This window comes from Parasteatoda tepidariorum, chromosome 7, assembly GCF_982258835.1.
Source record: "Parasteatoda tepidariorum strain Cologne lab strain chromosome 7, Ptep-v5.0, whole genome shotgun sequence".
Taxonomy (NCBI): Eukaryota; Metazoa; Arthropoda; class Arachnida; order Araneae; family Theridiidae; genus Parasteatoda; species Parasteatoda tepidariorum.
The window spans coordinates 11,078,972-11,094,166 of record NC_141761.1 but is presented as its reverse complement, the minus strand read 5'-3'; the positions used below and the strand labels follow the sequence as shown (position 1 = coordinate 11,094,166).

The 15,195-nt window shown below is 29.9% G+C and overlaps 1 long non-coding RNA gene and 1 pseudogene across 2 annotated transcripts; one reads left to right on the top strand and one right to left on the bottom strand.

Moving 5' to 3' along the window:
* Nucleotides 1-1,355: 1,355 nt before the first annotated feature.
* Nucleotides 1,356-4,944, bottom strand: LOC147806836 (uncharacterized; annotated as a pseudogene). Its single transcript, XR_015435293.1, has 2 exons — nt 2,022-4,944; nt 1,356-1,920 (listed from the first exon to the last, which is right to left on the bottom strand). The product of XR_015435293.1 is annotated as an uncharacterized LOC147806836 (transcript).
* A 2,922-nt stretch (nt 4,945-7,866) lies between these two features.
* LOC122273331 (uncharacterized) lies at nt 7,867-12,309 on the top strand. Its single transcript, XR_011637364.2, has 2 exons — nt 7,867-8,026; nt 11,815-12,309. It is a non-coding gene; the product is annotated as an uncharacterized LOC122273331 (long non-coding RNA).
* The last annotated feature ends 2,886 nt before the right edge of the window (nt 12,310-15,195 follow it).

The following is a 15,195-nucleotide window of genomic DNA, read 5'->3' as shown; positions in this document are numbered from 1 at the left end:
TCAGACGTTTCGACCCGGGACTGCGGAGTCTGAAAGAGAGGGTGAGATCGGAAAAGTACACGTGATCAAAATGTGCTGCAGAGATTCCCCAAGATCTCCCATATTCTACTTGAAGACATCAGGTCAGTTTATCCTTTATTCAAAAAGTATTATTTTAAGCAAATTTAATGATTTTTAAAATGCATTTGGTGGAAATTCAAAGTCATCTAAGATTTTATTTTAAAAAAATTTAAAAAATTTAATGAGTATATTATAAATTTAATAATAATATTTAAATGAGTTAGATTTTAATTTATACGTGTAAAATTTAAACTTTGGGAAAATGTGACAAAATTCATGGAAATAGTGAAAGTTGAAAATATCCGGAAACTAAAAAAGAAATCAAAATTCAATGTTTGCATATAAAACGGAGTTTTAAATAATGTTAATTTTAAAGCTACTAAATTTATAGAAATTTTGTTTTTACTTTCAGAATTCGTAGTTCGAATTTTTGTTTAAAGAAATAAGCAAAAAAATAAAAATTTTATTTATGCATGTAAGTCATAATCCATTAAATTAAAAATTATATTCAGTTTTTATAAAAGCTAATAAAAATCATTTCTGTATTTTAATGAATGGCGAAATTTTATGTGTTGTTAATTTTTCACTAATCAAAGATTGAGCACTAAAGTTTTATTTCAAAATTTATTTATAAGGTAAACTAAATGTGTATATGGTAAAATTACAAAAAAATAATTTAATTTTTGAGAAAAATATGTTTGGTTTAGTAACACTGAATAAATTACACATACTAAATATGGTTGTCAAAATTACATAGATTCATTTTATGTTGGAGTTAAAGAGCATTTTTTCCAAAATGTAAAAAATTTTTGTTATTATTGCTGTATATTTCCAAAGACAAAATTTTATTTTCGTAATGATTTTTTGGATCCCTTTTTTATAAAATTTATGTTTTTTACTTCAAAAATATTAAAATCACGTCTTCTTTAAGAACTGAACTTTCGGAAAAACTCGTAGTAATTATTCAATAAGCACTGAACTGAGTAAACTATTCGAAAAAAAATATTGTCGAATTTGTCAAGATTTTTATTCAAATCTATAGAATTTAAAATCGTAAAAGGGAGTTTGTAATTTGCTCGATGACAAATTTGGAAGACATAACACATTACAAAAAAATCTCCTTATTTTTATTTTTATTAAAATTAAATTTTAAAATAGTTAAAATTAGGTTTTTTGAAGAGTTTCAGAAATTAAGTGTTTTGATTTCAGAAAGAATACATAAAAGATTTCTGAACAATAATCTACTCAAAACATTTTAAAGTTAATATAAACATAAATTTTGTTTTATGCAAAGTTATGTTACCTAATTGAATTTAATACTAAAATTAGATTTCTAGAATAAAAGTTTAAAACAAGGTCATGCACGTAAGTATGGAGTGAATTTTTGTTTCGCTATTTCAGAAATTGCTTTGAGTTTCAAATATTTTCTCTGGCTGTTAGGTCAAATTTAGCTATAACAATAAAAATGGCACAAAACATCAGAATTTTGGGAAAGTACTACCCCAACGCTACAAAAAATTTACGAAAATTGAGAATATTTATTACATATAAAAAATACTGTATCAAATTATACAGCATGAGTAATTTTTTACAGTAAGAAGGTTTATATAGAAGTTTAGCCATAAGTACTTAAAATGATACTTTCTTTTTTTTAAGCAAAAACTTCGAAAAGCATTGTAAATGGATCGTTGAAAATCGTTTAAAGAAAAGAACTATACCTCTGATTTATTTCAATCAGGGGTGTTTGTGGGACCCCAAAAAATCCCCTGAAATTTTTACGGACTTACTACCGACATTTTTGAGTTTCGAGAAGGGGGGGGGGGAGAAATGAAAAATTACAATTATGAAGTATCGAATGACCTAATTATAAAAGTTCAATGAATTACTTTTTTTGCAAAATTAATAACCATAAATTTTCAAACATATAAACTACTACATTTTACGTAAATATTTTAAATTACCTGAATTAATTCTTAAAAAAAAAAATTTGTCTAATTTCTGCTGCTTTTTTTTCATTTTCTGATGTTTGTGGGTCTGTCTTTCTTTTGTGGTGAACTTCATAATTGCAGGAAGGTTGACTTTTATTTTCCTCATTTACAGTTGAAGAAATTTCCTCGAGAACTGCACATGCAGAGGTTTGCTTTTCTGCTAATGTAGAAGGTTTTTCAGAGACTTTTATAGGTGACTCATCTGAAGTCCTCTCGATATGTTTTCCAACTTCTGTTCATATTCAGATCTTTGTGAATTGATTGGATTTTTTGAGCCATATTTTTCACATGAGGTTTCCTTAGAAGCCATTAAATCATATTTAATAGTCTGCACTGCATCTAGGGAATCAATCTTAAGAGAGGTTCTATAGTCAGTGACAAGTGTATCCATTAAGTTGAATGCACTAATGGGCCATGGAAGCAGCTAAGGCTTTGACCAATTTAGCCAATGTAGGATACCTATAATCATTTGTGAAATCATTTTTTAAATTAAAAACTTTAGACCAATATTTATCAATTGTACACTTGACTTGATTTCCACTTTCATCAGACGTGTAGAGCATTTCTTTGGTGATATCAATATCACTCTGGTATAACCTTATTTCAGCTTCCACTTTTGACTTTTCATTATCACTAAAAATATGGGACATAAAAGATGATAATTTTTCAAAAGCTAATATTGTACTGGTTTTACCTCTTAGCTCTGGATCTAATGCTGTAAAACTAATTAGATATGAATTTTTAAGGGGAAATTTCTGTTTCATATGCTGTGCTGTATTAGTATAAGCTTTCATCAGAGAAATTTGGAATTCTTTTGCTATTGGATGATTTTTTGATAAATTCTTCAAGAGAGTGGAAGCTTCTGCACCAGTAAATATTACTTTGCTAGGTAGGTGGAATTCTGGATTTGTGACATCAACCTTTAATAAATCATTATAAGATGTGCACTCTATATTTTCTGGCTTCATAAAAAAAGAGAAAAATTTTGCCATTAATTTATAAATACTGGAATGTATTAAATGAAGCATTGGTTTTTTTGTTTCAAATAATTTAATATATGTGTTGAACTCTGGTAATACTGCTGAATATAATGCCATATGCAATAAAGTTTTGTTTTGAGTAACAAATAACCCATTTAGTCTTCTTTTTTTTCGAGCTAAAGCATCCTTTGTGAGTTGTTGGGAATGCAAGCAAGAATACACCCCTTCAACAATTTTTTTCTGAGCTGCAGAAATATTTCTTTTATTGTATACAGTTTCAACATAAGAAAAATAATCCCCTTTATCAGTTTTATCCAAGTAGTGAAAATAAAATGCAATAAGAGCATCCCACAGATCTTTGATTCTTTCTAAAACACAGAAAATGTACACCCACCTATGGTCTGGTCTCTTCAAGGGCTTAAGTTTTTTAATGGCAAAGGGATTCACAGATTTTGAAAAAATTTTCTCTTTTACTGCAGTTTTTCATATCAAAATAGTATGTATGTATCAAAATAGTAATAATGGTATCAAACAAATCTTCAAAGTATCTATCAAAACATGAGGCAAATTTTTTTGCACAGTTATTAGCTGTGTGACATGTGTCACCATCAATATCTAATAAGTGGGGTGCTTTGATCGTAGTCTGGTTTCAACACCCTTTTTTTTCCACGCATGGTGTTACATGAGTCCATTAATACACTAATTAAGTTTGCCCATGGAATATTATTATCTTCAATAGTATTAACAACTGCTTCAAAAACAGCTTCTGAATTGCAAGATTCCATCTTTAGAGATGCAAAATAATGAACTACAACTTCATTTTGATTGTTGTCATAAAACTGCACCAGTATTGCCAGTATACTTTCTTGAGCATTGCTAGTACTTTCATCCAAATTTATATATAAAGTATTTCATTAATAAAATGATTAAAAAAAACTAAATAATTTTTAAATGCAAATACAATGAGTATTGAAGCTAAAAAAAATTTGTCAGAAGTAAATTATTATATTGTCTCTACACTCATAATATTTAACAAATCTGTGACAATTAAAATTTTTTACATCAATTGTTTTAAATCAAATCATTAAAAGATGAATTGAAGTATTTTTGAATGAAAAATCTTAAAAACATAAGATTTTTTGCTGCATTTAAAATATTGAAACCCCCTCTCTTCATACTTATTTAAAATCTTGCCTCTAAATATTATTAAGTTATTTCCTAAAACAAAATAAGAGCACTGAAAATTTTGAAGGTAATAATACAACAATAAAATGCAATAAGTAAAAAAAAATATTAGTAAAACAAAGTAATAAAGTAAAATAATTGTTTAAAAACAATAAGTAATTAGTGGATGGTCCCTCAAATAAAAAATTTACGCTATGAAACTCAATTAATTCTTATCTTTATCAAATGAAATGAATAAAAGGGAGATGGAAAGTTTGAAGTTATGAAGCTTTGTGATTCTTGACTGTTCTGAGGATCAACATGAAAATATGTACTTAGTGGCTGGTCCCCTAGCTAATTCAAAGATCATGGTACTAATCTATAAATAGAATAGCGCAAGAAGGCCATTAGCTTGCCATTGACGAAGACGATGGCACTTCAATAACGATGAAATCAACAAGAGAAGAAAAAAAAATTCTTATGCTATTGAAATTTGGCAATGTTTAGTTGGTCGCCGAAAATTTTTTGGCGCAGGTTCGGCGCAAATTTAGCATAAAATGCCGTTTCTGCGCAATAATGCGCAAATATACCGGTTTGGCGCAAAATGCGCAATGTGCGCAGCACTTGAAGCCCTGTAAGCTTTCAAAGCAAACAAAATTACCCAGATCAAAATAAATAATTCATTATTATCCCTACTTCCTTTTGAACGACGATCCCCGGAATTTCCGGGTATCGAAGTACCCCTGATTTCATGCATCACTGGCTGCGGTCAGTTTGCGGACCACTTGGATCAGCCTGCGTAGGCGAGGCGAGTAAAGTTTTAGCAGAGACCAAAGCAAAGTTGCAAGTTTATAGAAATGATATCGAATTATTCAAGTGCAAAGCCAGTGAAACTGCAAGAAAATATGGTATTGATACACATTTTCAAGAAAAAAGGCAAAGAAAAGTTAAAAAACATTTTGATGAATTAGCTGCTGATCACCGATTTCCAAACAGAGAAAAAATATTTAAAATTGAGATTTTCAATAATGTACTAGACACAGTAATATCTCAATTAGGTACACGTTTTATTGGTATGAGTGCAGTCTGTCATATATTCGATTTTCTAACACCAACATTTTTATTACATGTTGATGAAGCAACTTTATTACAAAAGTGTGACGAATTCCAAAAAAAATATTCAGATATAATAGGCCCCAGTTTTTCACTTCAATTTATTAATATTTACCACCTAGTTTTACCTCAACTAACTCAAGCATGGACTGTTCACCAATTATGTAAGGAAATAATGAGCAAATATGGAGTGCTAGAATGCGACCTAACGGAAGTATTTACAGCAATGTTGTTATTCTTTACAATTCCTGTCACTTCTGCAGCAGCTGAAAGGTCACTTAGCAAATTAAAAGTAATAAAAAATTATTTAAGAAATAATATGGGCCAAGCTCGACTCCGACATTTATCGCTGATAGCAAAATTGAAAACAAAACCGCATCAAGCCTGGATTTAAACGAAGTCATTGATACTTTTGCGAAAACTAAAGCTAGGAAAAAATTGTAAATATAATTGTTATTTAGTCAGTTGGTAGGCCCGACCTTTATATAATAAACCCTTGAATCTTCTCTATTTCGTTTTATTAGCCAAATCTACACCAAGTATTAATTGTAATTTATGTTGTTACTGTTTAATATTTTTATTACCTGCCCTGCAGTGCACAAAAAAGAGCTTAAGTAGCTTAGCATTTTTAAAGTATTTGTATATTTCATATTTTTATTTGATAAAACCTAATCAGTTTACATAGCAGTGGGGCCCCATTTTTTAGTTTGCCCACTGCTCACAACGTGCTCATTGTGTTTTGAGATTCTTGCAAACGTGGTATTTGATTACTTGTGTTTACAATGATAACGTAAGATGGCACACAGCTTGCAACAAGAACAAACAGTAATGAACAAATGGAAAGAGGCCAAATCAGGACGGCCAAAAAAGTGAGTTATTACGATATAACAAACAAATTGACTTTTGAGTTTATAATTGAGGAGAGTTATCCATATGCATCTGATTTTATTCTCATTAATGTTTTATTAAAATAAGTTTAGCAAACTTGTTTTTTTACTCAAATATTAAAATGTTTTTCTTTTCGATTCGCCAGAGAATAAAAATTTATTTAAATTAATAAAATTTGCAGTGAGAGTATATATTTTAAGGGCGAGCAATAAGAAAAGTCCCTTAAAAAGTGTAATCGGAAATGGAAATGTTTTTAAATATCATGTTTGATATGTGTTCTGAAAAAGAAATGTAAATTTTTGTTACCAAAACGAAAAAAGTGGAATTTTGAATGTTGATAGAATATTTTGTGAAATTTTGCCCTTGCGGTTTTTGCTATGCGTGAAAATTTTTATAAATTTTTTTCTCATTTGTAGTCTACTGAACAAACTTGATATTTTAAATATATATGAATTTTTTATTTTCATTTTTTCTGCATTTTATCTAGTTTTGAGCCTCCTGGCTTGTTCTGGCCGAAAATAATCAAAACTTTGATTGGCGATAAGTCGTGCTAATAGTCAGTAAGAGTTTGAAAATTGTGTTTTCATCCTGTACAGAAAATCAGTTAAAAATTTCAGCAATTATACTCGTAAAAAATTTGTCAAATTTTAATTGCAAGATTTTTTTTTTCCTTAGAGTACGAGTTATTTATTATTACGTTTAAATTCCAGGTTTGACTTTTTGTTAATTTTCTTTCAAATAAAATGCGTCTAATTTAAATCCTGCAAATAAAAAATGAATTAATTCATCATTTACTTACTACTATTATTATTCTTATTAAATTATACTATTATTATTCCTATTAAATTATACTATTATTATTTAATTATAATAATAGTATAATTCAAAAATAGTATAATTTGATAGTATTAGATTAGAATTTAATAATTAATACTATTATTAAATTCACTATTCATATAAAAAGCACATTTTGGGAAGAGCAAACACTAACACGCTTGCAACGTTATGCCTGTTCTTCTAAACATTTTTGGTAAGGTGAGTAGCACTTTAAATATAGGGTCATAGGGTTCATGACCCCCCCCCCCTCCCCAAAGTGAAAAATATAACAATAATTTTTTTAATAGTTTACAAAAGAGATGAAATATTTTAAAAATTATTTAAGGGGGCACACCTAGGTAGATCGGAAAAATCAATTTTTTTCCGCAATCTAATTATGTTCTTCACTGTTTCAAGAATCATAATCCTAAAGATTAAAACGAAATTCGTCATAGTTTCATTGTAAACATTAATAACGTTGAAGCGCGTCATTTATTGACAGATTTGCTAAAGTTTCTAAAAATCGCATTACATTTATTATTTAAAGATGTTGAATTATTTATGTATTGTTCTATTGTTCATTATGAAAAAAAATAAATGAGAAGACTAGCATCAAAAACCCCAGTTTTTTTTGTTTTTTTTTTTTTCAAAAAAAATATTTAAAAAAAAAATTTTTGATAAAAAAAATTATTTGAGCTGAGTCTATGACCCCAGGAAAAATGTCTGTATCCGCCCCTGCTAAGACAAATAGTGCCCATCATGAATTGCGATGTATTATGTTCATGTGCTGCAGCGAAATGGATTGTGCAAAATTGTGTGCGTAGCTAATAAAAACTATATATTTCCCATAGATATTTGGAGCGAAGGGCATGCTGACGAATGAATGGTACAGGCCAACAGGTGTGAGTCACCATGATGAGAATGGAGCCGCAGCCACACCCATCTGCTATGACTTCGAAACACGTTATAGAGACTCCTATGCCCTGGAAATGGAACATTTACTCAATATTTTAGAAGGTATGTTTCGAATCATTATAGTATTAAACCAATAAAAGACATATTTTGATACCATAACTTCATTTCTTAGACCTAACCCAAACCTTTAAAAACATTTAGTAAGTTCATTTGCAATTTATTAATTCAACTACTGCTTCAAAAATAAAACAATATTTTTTTCCTACTTTCAAAATGATCACGAATAAAATAAAAAGAAAAGTTAAATAAATTTATTTTGATTCTGGAAACCAGAGAGCAACTATAAGTTAAATTAAAATAAATAACTGATATTCAAAATCCAATATTAATTATATAAAATACGATTCAAAATTGCAACTCATTTAAATCTTTATGAAATTAAATGAATAAAAGGGAGAACATGTCACAGGGTTCCCACTCTATAATGAGATTGAAATTCAAGGACTTTTCAAGGACCTTAACAAAATTTTCAAGGATCTTAATCTAAGACCAATTTTAAAAATTATTCTCTTCTATTTTACTAGAAGCAACAATGCTTGTTGTGGCAATAATTAATTTCAAATATAATACCTAAATGCTTTGCCTACATAGAGAGAAGAGAGTATATGTATTATGGACTAAAATATTTTTTTTAAAAAACAACCCTACTGGTTTTACATATTAATTCACAAAATCATTTTCAGCACAATCTATAACTAATGGTAATGAGGTGTTAATGGTGAAATCCTTTAATCCTGTGTATTTCCATGTGAAGGCTGCATTAAAGACAGAGCTAAATCTTAGGTATTCCATATTCCATGACTATTCCATAACCTCCTCCTCTCCTCTATTAAACATCGTTTCTGAAATTATTCATCCATAATTTACACAACCTTCTCTAAATGTTATGCAGCAACAATTCTTTCTGAAAATAAAAATTAGAAGGAACATATCCCATTTTCACCATGTTTAAAAGCATTATTCGTTATATGTAATCCACAACTGCCAATGAATATGACCTGGTGGGAATATTTCTCTTTTAATTCACACTGAAGCTTCTAATAGAATTTCCAATTGACATAGGGTCCATCTATGGATAATTGAAGTATTTTAGAGAGCTTTTAACCATCATCCATGCATTTTAAAAAGAGGACAAAATATTTTCTGCAGTTCCATGACCCATAAATTGGGAGGTAAGATACTTAGTGCAAACTTTATTATCAATTCCTTACCATAATGTCCATCTGCTTAGATTGTAGAGACTGATTTAACGTCTCATCAAAGAGTACAGTGTAGCAGTCAACATTCTTCAGCTCATTTATAAGAATCGCTTTGAAGTATAGTGCCAATCCAAAGGAGCCCAAATAGGCTCACTTTGTGGCACTACAAAAAATTGTCTCGCTATACAGCTATCAGCAAACATTTTGGAGAACAATTTACTAATCCCTTCACAGCAGTTACATGAATAATTACTAGTGATGCACTTCAGACTCCAGAGAATTTCAGCATCAAGCACATTCCTTTTGACCAGATAAGAAGACAATGTTACCTCGGCCACTAAAGTTTCTGTTTCACTTGGGGCACACGATGTTGAAGGAGTATTTACACCAGATGAATTAGATGTTGATGTCTTTGGAAAAAGAGAACTCAGGGCATGAGACTGCTTTTTTGTTTTACCTTTCTTTCATGTGTGATATCAGAGCAGATTCTTCCATTTTTGCAATATCGATCTCCTTCATGCATAATCGGCACTTGGCTCTGAACTTCTTTTCGGGCATCGATAAAATCCATTCTTTATAAGCTTGATTATCCATCCATTGGGGATTAAAATAGCACTTCCCAGGCATAACTAGTCTAAACTACATAACACAAATACGAAGTCGTGCCTTTGCAAATACGCTTTACAATAAAGTTTTGAAATGACGCAAACGTAAGGACAAGTGCGGATGGTAAAACGGCAAATTTATTGAAAACTACAAGGTACATATTGTTACGAAATTCGAGAGTATTCCAGTTTCGATAAGAAAAAAGATCTATACATATGCGACAGAAGATGAAGTGGAGTCTCGCCCCAAACGCATTGATTGTCTGCTGTGCCCCGCGCGCCTGGCAGACACCAAGACGCTAGGCCCGGTTAGAAACGGTGGCGTTAAAAACCACGTGAGAGAGCTCGGGAACAAAACAGAAAGAGCGAGAAAGATCCGCGGGTGTTTTATAAAAAGGGCCGCCGGCAGTATTGGACAAATTCAAGGACCTATCAAGTTTTTCAAGGTCCTAAAACGTTTTTCAAGCACTTTCAAGGACCTAAATTTAGCAACAAAAATTCAAGGACTTTCAAGGACTCTCAAGGACCGTGGGAACCCTGTGTCAGCGATCGTTCACTGGTCTGGCCAAGGGTTGTAAAAAACCCGAGTTTGTCATGTTTTATTGGGTTTTTTTCAAAAGAGAGGTCAGGGTACCTTATGAAAAAAAAAAGCTTATTTTAATATTAATAAGTAGGTTTATTTTTATGAGTTGACTAAACATAAAGGTAATTAAAGTGTAATTAATACAAATAAATTGGTGCAAAAGCCCGAAAAAAGTTTCTTCTGATACAAAATGTTGTGTGTACTCCCATACATCACACATTTGAAACTTATTTTAACACAGGATAACTTCTTATTTAATCTTAATAAATATTTTGGGAATTATTATTTTTGCATAGAAAGCGAATCAAAGGCCATAGAGTCAAATCTAGTCAGCAAGGTGACTCTCCAAACACAGTTTTTTTCACCATCGGTTCAATTTTTCAGGCTATACAACATATATATTTCAATAAAATGGCTCTTTAATATAACAAAGGATAAAAATGAAATGAATTTTAGAAAAACTCAGTAAAAAGGGTTTTTTTGCAACCCTGGTCTGGACCCACAATGAAAATACATAATTAGTAAATAATGATACTCATCTATAAATAGAACACAGCTTTATCAGCGATGAAATAAAATTTTCTTTTGCTATTGGGTAAAAAATAATGGGGGATGATATTTTTCGGTTCGAATTTAGAGGGCAGAAAAGACTATGCAATCGACTGCAGCACACGAGAAGAGTGCAAGAATTCTAAATGAAATCTCTATGTCACACGCAATTATTTCAATGACCAACGGTATTGATTGTGATTGCATGAAACATTCAGAAAACCACGATTTCCGTGTAAGTCGGCATGGAAAAACGAAGGGGGAAAAAATCTCATTTTAGAAAATGAAAAATAAAGCACTTCATAAAAAATACTCTATAAAATAAGCTCGTTTTTAAAAACGCTACGCATCTTGTTTAGGGTATCTGTTACATTCTAGATTTTCAATTCCAGGACTTCCAATAATTTCTTTTTTTCTGCAGAATTATATTCTAAAGATACTTTTCTTGTTCATCAGAAAGGAAAGAGATAATCCTGATTTTTCTGTTCTCATTTCGGAATTTAAAAAATATTCGCCAATGACTGGCTTGCTTCAGCTAGAATTCTAAATTGATAAAATAATAAGAAATAATAATAAAAATTCTAAAATCATGGTACTTTAAAAGGTAATCCACTCTAGAAATGTTTTTCTTTTATTTTTTTGTAAGAACACCATAATTTTTAAAGAACATGATAAATATGACTGTCAGTGAGGATTTTGTTAGAAATTCAGATATTCCGAACACCATGAAATGGGGGGGGGGGAGATTCTATTTCAAAAATTAGATTCTGCGACCCAAATCCGTGATTTTTAAAAATAAAATAGTTAAAATTATGACAAATTTTGTTCAATACCGAAATTCATGACCAAAAGAACCAGGAAATTCCCTCATTTTTAAGTATAAATATTTTTCAGGAAAGGAAGAATGTGAAACTGATTTGAATTCAATACCGTCTGGTTACAAAATAGCCTCCGCATGTGAGGAAGCGGCCAAGACTGAAAAAACTGTCCTTTTTAATCACCTGCAATGTATACAGTAATCAATAAAATTAATTAAGCTGATCTTTTACTTTCAATCAGGGATTATTTTTAAAAGCTTCGGTTTACAGTTACTTAAATTTCATAAATATAATGGAAAGCATAAAATACTCTATGAAACAATAATAACATCCACAAATATGTTTTATAGTATAGATCAGGGGTATCCAACTTACATGAGGCAGGGGGCCACAATTAAAAACACAAATCAAATGGCAGGCCGCAACTTTATCAAAATTTAATGTATGACTCCTTTATGTTTGAGGGAACATTAAATATTTTTGTCAGATTTTTATAAAGTTGTACTAAACAAAAGTATTGAATTACAAATTAAAATAATAGATTTTTAAAAATATTTAATTACATATTAAAAAATTCGGGCTACAATAACTTTAATGTGCACCCATGTACGAGTATTAAACAATTAATGTGCAACAGATATCTAATTGTTAAGATATAAAACTCTAAAAAGGTTGATATTAAAACTAACATAGTAGCACACAAAATGTTCAATGAAAAAATTTAGGTTTGTCAGCTGCAACCAACTGAGAATAGATATTTACATTTTAAATTTAAAATTTACAAATGTGTGTGTTAATATTTTCATCCAAAATGAATGGTTTCAAAAAGTTAAATCGGAGAATTTCTTCGAGAAAATTTCTGATACACATATGCTAAATTATATCCACAAAATAAAAAAAAAGAAATAATAGCGATACACGATTATTTTTGTATTTGAATAAATATTTTCTTGGATGTGAAACCTGAGAAATGTTTTTTTTTTTTTTTTGCACCGTTGGTATGATAAATTTCACAGAAACGAAGAAATTAGGTTTTTATTAAAGAGAAAAGTATTTTAAACCCATATAGATTTTTTACGAAAATTGTCCACAAACAACTAGAAATGACAACTAATATATTTTAGTTCGCGGACCACAAAAAAAAAAAAAAAGGCTGCGCCGGCCAGTTGGAAACCACTGGTATAGATCGTAATGTGTGCAAATTCCTGATTTAAATTTATTAAAAATGAAATAGAAATTTATTATTTTATAAAGAGAGACCTAATACGAAGAAGAAGAAAAATTACAAAATGAGTGTTGCAGTTATTCAAAATATTGATAAAGCAAACTAAATTGTGCAGATTTAGTTTGCTTTATCAATATTTTGAAATACGAAATATTTTATTGAATATGAAATATTATATTATCTATGAAATATTTCATTTATTTGGCTAATATTTCAATCTAGAATAACTTATTTAAAAAGAAATCACACAACAACAAAAGAAGCTAAATATGCCACATTCTTTATAAAACTCATTGTAAGTACAATATTAAAGTAAAATGCAGTTTTGAAGAATTTTTTTTAAAACTAGGCAATAGCATCTTTAGTGTTTTTTACCACAAAATTCATATTCACTGATATTTAAATAGTGTAATTAAAGAGCCAACTTCTTGACAAAATTTCTTCCAAGTAGATACGTAAATTTGATTTGATTCCACGCGATTCATATGAAAGGCCATTATTAATAGAATAACCAAAAATTGTGTCTATGAAATATTTTGCAAAAATCTTAATAGTTGGCAGCCCTGAAATTTTGCTCTTATGTTACACTGCAATAAGTTGAAATATAGAAATCAATTAATAATTTTAAATCCGCTTTGCAGATTTTAAAATCAGTGGTTTCTTTATTTTATATATATATATATATAAAAATATCCATTTGATTTAAATCAACGAACCATGATTTCAATGTAATCCATAATATGAAATAAGAAAATACAATGATTAATTACAAAAGAGAAAAAATTGTGATCGCAATTAAAAATTGGAAAAAAAAAATTTTTTTTAAAATTATTTGTGGCAAGTTATCAACAACGTCTATGTAAAGGTACCCCACTATTGAATCGAGTATACTATTCAATTGAAATTATATTTTTGAAGTGGTAGACACACTACAGTACTCCCCCACCAGAATTATAGCGGTGATAGACTTCGAGTTGATTCACTGCTGTTTTGTAAGAAGCCAGGAGAGCTGTATTAAGATCACTGTATTTATGAGTGTTGATCGTGAGAGCTGTAATAAGTTCACACTCGTAATCACTCCTGTGTTGCGTTTAGCAGTTGAGTGAATACGATGTGTATGATCGAGACTGAGTAGCAACAGCACGAGGTGAATAATGTCACAGTCATAAGTAGCAAGCCAACTGTTCAATGTGGACCATCCATCGAAGTAGGTGTTTTCAGATCAAAATGGGCGCAACTGTGAAGATAGGCGTGTTCATATAGAGGTGGGAGTTTCTGCCAAGGTAGGCATGTTCACATCACGTCCGGGTCACCAATGTGGGGAGAGTTATCAACAATGTCAACCTTTGTCTATGCAAGGGTACCCCACCATTGAATCGAGTTAACATGTCTTATATACTAGTGAATTGGGAAAAACTGCAATTTTTAAAGCCATATGCTACAAAAAAAAGAAAAAAAGAGAAAAGAGAAAAAAAACAGCATCTGTTAGTGATTGGGTTTTGATTACAGCAGGGGTGATTGTGAGCCCAAGTCAAAATTCCGGAAAATTTCTTGAGTTAAGAAAAAAGTTTAAACTTAAAAAAAATTAAACAAGGTTTTTTTTTTCTATTTCTCAATATTTCTTAGTTTACATAAAGTATTTTTAAAATTTTACACATACCTATGATGACCTGGAGAAGTAGTTAAAATTTACAAACATGTCTTTCTTTCTTGAGTTTATGATTATAACAACTATTTACTGATAAAAAATGAATATTAATCATGAATATAAGGTTATAAAGTATATCTCTGGCTCTACCTTACAAATAAATTAACTGTTTTTAGGTTCCACCTTTGAAAATTTGATTTCCAGAAAATTCTGGATCACTGTTAGCAAAAAGTCCGGAAATCCGGATTTTTTCTGGAGCACAATCAGCCCTGTTACAGCCAAAAATTCCTTCAATATTTATATTAAAATTGTTTATCCATCAATATTTATATTTGTTATCGAAGACAGTCCTGATAAATAATTTAATCAGAAAAAGAACATAAAAATAAGTTAAATTAATATAATGTAAAAACATTAAAAATGCACATCAGTGAAAATAAATAAAATAAAAAAAGTATCTGGTAAAAGTATCCTTTTTAATGCTCTCGTTAGCTTTACAACTCTTTGTTTGGAATTATAAAGTTGTAGTTTATTTAATCGAAAAGTGTACGAACTAGAAAAACAACTACTGAATAGTAAAAATA